Raw genomic sequence first — 5,822 nt, 5'->3', positions numbered from 1 at the left:
ACACACCACACACACACACCACACACACACCACAGACACACACCACACACATACACCACAGACACACACACACCACACACACACAAAATAGACACATACCACAGACACACACACACCACAGACACACACCACACACACAAACCCCAGACACACACCCCAGACACACACACGCCACAGACACACACACACACACACACACCACAGACACACACACAATAGATAGATAGATAGATAGATAGATAGATAGATAGATAGACAAACAGATAAAATAGTTTAAAAAAATTAAAGTAGAAAGTGGTTGAGGACTGTTCTTTGGCCTTTATACATGTACCCAAACACATATACTTGTGCATACATAAGAACAAAACAAACAAATAAAAAAACCCAACTTGCTGAAAAGTTGATCTATTTTTACAAAAACAACAACAACAACAACAAACAGCTGGTCTCACTAGGGGAGGAGAAAAGGAAAGTATGGTTGGTACACTTGGGGAATTGCCAGGGTTTAGCTACTCCAAGATCCTTTATGTCTGGTCTGCTTTCTCGTGGACTCCTGTCCCTCCCTCACCCCCATCTCCCAGTAACTGAGCTCCTACACTCTGATACTGACCCAACTAGAACATCGGGGGTTCATGTTGGCTGGCCCAGCGTGGCTTAAAGAGTGCTGCTGAGAATCACCCCTACCAGTCAGCAAGCATGTGCTCAGCTCTACCCCACTCTACTCCAGTTCAGTTTCTGCTAAACATAGCTCAGCTCCCAGCTGGCAGGACTCTGAACTATTTTTAGCTGGGTTCAGAGACCAGGGCAATAAATGGAGATTGGTACCTGAGATTTAGCTCTAGTTAAACACACACACACACACACACACACACACAGAGCTATTGTTTCATATTGTTTCATTCCTCTCATTACAATTGATACTGCCTTCATTTTAGATTAAAAAAAAAACTACACCAAGGGGAAAGGTCAAATATTGAAAATATAGCAAAAAGAAGAAAACTGAAATGCCCTGTAATACTGTTTATTGAGGTATTGTACATGTAGCCAAGCACACTATTCATAAGAACTTTTATGTAAGCATATAAGTATATATGGGTAGATACACACATTCACATCTTCCTTAGAGAAGAATTCCTTTGTAGTTATCCAATAACAAGTGCCAGACCTGAAGTCATATACATACAAGTACTATTATAAATTGATGAATTGGGCTGGTGAGATGGCTCAGTGGGTAAGAGCACCCGACTGCTCTTCCAAAGGTCCAGAGTTCAAATCCCAGCAACCACATGGTGTCTGAAGACAGCTACAGTGTACTTACATATAATAAATAAATAAATCTTTATAAATTGATGAATTGTAAATTATAAAATTTAGCAGGTTGTATATTTGTTTTATAATATAATTTATATTATTATATATAACAATTAGACAAAAGAGGTCATGAACTTAAATTTAAGAAAGAACTAGATAAGGCACATAAAAGGGCTTGGAGGAAGGAAAGGGAAGAGGAAACAATAGAATTATATTTTAATTTAAAAAAATAAAGAAAAGACTGGCATGGTGGCCCATGCCTTTAATCCTAGCACTTGGAAAGCAGAGGCAGGTGGATCTCTGAGAGTTCGAGGCCCGCCTGGTCTTCATAGTGAGTTCCAGGACAGCCAAGGCTATTTAGAGAGACTCTGTCTCCAAAAGCCCAAATAAATAAATAAATAAGATAAAAAGTTCTTTTTTTTTAAAATTAAGTTTTTGTTCTCAGTCTTTTCTTTCATAGTTAGCATTTTAGGAGTCTTCGATGGCCCTACAGTTATGGATATATCCCCTGATTTATTACTCACAGGCTGTACTTTTTGTTATATAGGACTCTAATCCACTCCAAGGTAATTTTTGTAGGCTATAAAGTAGAGATCAAAGCTCTTTTCATGTGATTAGATAATGTAAGAGTATTTGGGGGAGGGGGTTGGTTTTTTGGAGACAGGATTTCTCTGTGTAGCCCCGGCTGTCGTGGAACTCACTCTGTAGACCAGGCTGGCTTTGAACTTAGAAATCTACCTGCCTCTGCCTCCCAAGTGCTGGGATTAAAGGCGTGCGCCATCACTGCCCAGCAATATAAGATGGATTGAAGCCTGGAGTGGTGGCTCAGATGGAAGGAAGGAGGAAGGAGGAAGGAGGAAGGAGGAAGGAGAAAGGAGGAAGAAGGAAGGAAAAAAGAAAAGGAAGAAGGAAAGGAGAAAGAGAGAGAGAAAGAGGAGGAGGGAGGCAGGAAGAGAGGGAAAAGGAGAAGGAAGGAGGAAGAGAAGGAGAGAGGGGAGGAAAAGAGGGAGGAAGAAAGAGAAGGAGGGAGGAAGGGAGGAATACAACATCTCCAAGACAGAATTATTGATTTAGAAGACTCTCAGGGTGGGTTAAGGGCTAGAGATGTAGCTCAGCATAGAGTACTTGCTTAGCATATGTAAGCCCTAGGTTTGATACCCTGTGCCACAAATGATAGTCTAGCTTTCCTTCATTGTGTATGTGTGATACTGCATCTACAGTATCTAGACTCTAGACTCTTCCCTACCAAGTTGCCTATTCCTGTGCCAATACCACACTGACTTCATCTTGTATTAATCCTTTTATCCTGAGAGTATAATCTGCTAGCTTTGCTATTTATCTTCAAGATTGTCCTGTATATTTTAGGTTTCTTGCATTTCTACATATATTTCAGTGTTAGCTTGTCAGTTTGACCGCCTCTCAAACAACTACAAAGAAGGTAGTAAAATTTTCACTGGATGTATATTGAGTCTGGGCAGGAGAGGTGGATCAGTGACTAGAGCGCACATTACCCTTGTCAAGAACCCAAGTCTGGCTCTCAGCACCCATATTAGGCCGCTCAGGGACACTAGTAACTCCAGCCCTGGGACATCTGAAATGTCTTCTAGACTGTTCAGAAACCAGCTACTCACGCATACACAGCTACACAAAGATGCATATACATACACATAATAAAAGACCCTTCAAAAAATTAAAATTTAAAATATATTTAAAAGTATATTAAATCTATAGATGCATGCTGAGAAGGTAGGTTTTTCTTTTGTTTATTTCCTTTTGTTTTGTTTTGAAAGGAGTATCTCACATAGCCCAGGCTGGCCTCCAAATTACCATGTAGAAGAGAGTGACCTTGAACTCATAATTCTCCTGCCTTCACCTCCAAAGTGCTTCGTTAGAACTCCTTATATCGACCAAACTAGCCTTGAATTTATAGAAGTCGGCCTGCCTCTATCTCCCAAGTCCTGATAAAGGCATGTGCCACCACATCCGTCCCTAGATGGGTTTCTTTTTTTTTTTTTTTTAAGATTTATTTATTTATTTATTTATTATATATGTAAGTACACTGTAGCTGTCTTCAGACACTCCAGAAGAGGGAGTCAGATCTCATTACAAATGATTGTGAGCCACCATGTAGTTGCTGGGATTTGAACTCAGGATCTTCAGAAGATCAGTCAGTGCTCTTGACTACTGAGCCATCTCTCCAGCCCCCTAGGTGGACTTCTTGATACTGTGTTTTCCAGTTCTTGTGAGTATGATGTATAACTCCATTTCTTTAGTCTTATGGCTACCATGGTCTTTTCTCACTTTAGAGTTAGTGTATCCATAACTCTGTCTTTAAAGATTCTCCTAGAATTTAATGATTAATTTAATGATTAATGATTCATTATTTAATGAGCTAATGTATCCTACTATATGGAAATATCATAATTAACTTCATCCCTAAGCACTGGGCATTTATTTCTTCTGTTTATTTTTATAAGAAATTTGGAGAGAATAATCATTACAAATTATCTCAGAGCAAAAGTACTGCTGTGAAGAGGGTGTGTCTGTGCACATGTATGTGTGCAAATGTGTGTAGTGTTGGTGACAGAACTCAGGTCCTCATACAAGCTAAGTACCCTATGACTGAGCTACATCCCTGGCCCTAAAAGAGACTTAAAAAAAATTGTGTCTGTGTGCCTGTGTGTGGTGTATGTATGTGTCCATGTAGGTGCTTGCATGTGTGCATGTAGGGCACAAGGGGTGTGCAGACCAGAGATTGAAATCAGCAATCTTCTTCAGTGGCTCTCCACTTTATTATTGAGTTAGGCTCGCACTGAATCTAAAGCTCATAGTTACACTAGCCAGCCAATGAGCTCCAAGGGCTCCATCCACCTCTGGCCCCTTAACCCAGCAGTGGTCGTACAGATACACACACCACTGTGCCTCGGTTCTCGTGAGAGTGATGGAGATCCAAACTCAGACCTAAAGTTGACACTTTCCAACTGAGCTGTGTCACCAGCTCCCTCAAGGAAAGATTTCTGGGGAGAAAAACAAAACAAAACAAAACAAAACAAAACGACTTCCCACCCAGCCAGCCTCACACTTCAATACACTCACCCATACACTGACAGAGAGAGAGACAGACAGATAGACAGAGACAGACAGACAGACAGACAGACAGACAGAGACAGAGACACAGATGGAGAAACAAATCTTGGCTGGCAGAAGATTAAGCTATATTAAACATTTTTTACTTGTTTTCTGACTAAACATTATATTAGACATTTTTATGACTCAGGCAAATTTTGGTCTAGGTAGAAAATTCCAGATTCCTAAAAGTGAAAGGCTAGAAAATGTTCTACTCGGTGCTTGAACAGGAGAAATTTTGTTCTTAATTGCTATTTAAAATGATGCCTTTGTGACATATTCTCAGACTTTCAATTTTCTCATCTCTGCCACAGAATAAAAAGCCCAACATGGTAGCACACATCTGTAATCCCATGGTTCTGGAGGCAGAGTCAGGATATTTGCCAGTTGCAGGTAGCCTATGCTCTATTGTGAGTTCAAGGCTAACCTGAACTACATAGTGAATCACTGTATCAAAACCAAACCAAACCAAGGGCTGGGGGTATATATGACTCAAGGGCATAGGCTAGGACTCTGGGTCAGATCCCCAGCAGTTCACAAGGGAAACAAGAAGATGTTGGCCCTTCTAACATCTCACTATTTCACTTCATGTGGTTTGTTAAGTTCATGGGGTCAAAACAGTTGAATCGAAACAATCAAGGCCTATATATGACTAAAACCACAGAATGACAGAAAATACATATGTTAAACATAAACAATAGGAGTTGCCCATTTGTGGTGGCACACATTGATTGTCTCTTGTCAATCACCTAGGAGACAGACTTCTGGGTATTCCTGTGAGTGGTTATCTAGATGAAGTTAATTAAGGTGGGAAGACCTGCTCTAAGTGAGGAATGCTACCGTCCCACAACTGGGGCTCTGGGTTGCATAAAAAGGAGAAAGGAAGCCGAGCACCAAGATGATTCATTTCCTGATCCTGATTCATTCTCTGCGTCTTGATCGCTAATGCAGTGTGAACAGTGGCTTCCAGCTCCTGCCGTTGTGACTTCTCTATCATGGTGGCTGTAGCCTGAACTGTGAGCAAAAATAAACTTTTCTTCTTAATCGCTTTTATTAGATGTTCTCTGTAGCAGTAGGAAAAGCAGCACGCCATCCAAAATATGGAAACTGAAACAAATAGATTTAAGTGTGAATAGCCAATGTCCAGTTATCGTCCTTAAGTAATCAAGAAAAGTGAACATGAAGTTCAAAAGTCATAAATACAATAAGGCTCATTAAAATAGACAATTAACATGTGCTGAGCCTATCACCAGATACCTGTTAAACTAGCAAAAATAAATAGAAATGTTAAAATGCCAAATGGTGCTGGCACAACTGGCAGCTATCATGTAGAAGAATGAGAATCGATCCATTCTTATCTCCTTGTACAAAGCTCAAGTCTAAGT

Source organism: Mus pahari, chromosome 7 (genome assembly GCF_900095145.1).
Source record: "Mus pahari chromosome 7, PAHARI_EIJ_v1.1, whole genome shotgun sequence".
NCBI classification, from domain to species: Eukaryota; Metazoa; Chordata; class Mammalia; order Rodentia; family Muridae; genus Mus; species Mus pahari.
The sequence above is the reverse complement of the archived record's forward strand: the minus strand, read 5'-3'. Positions refer to the sequence as shown.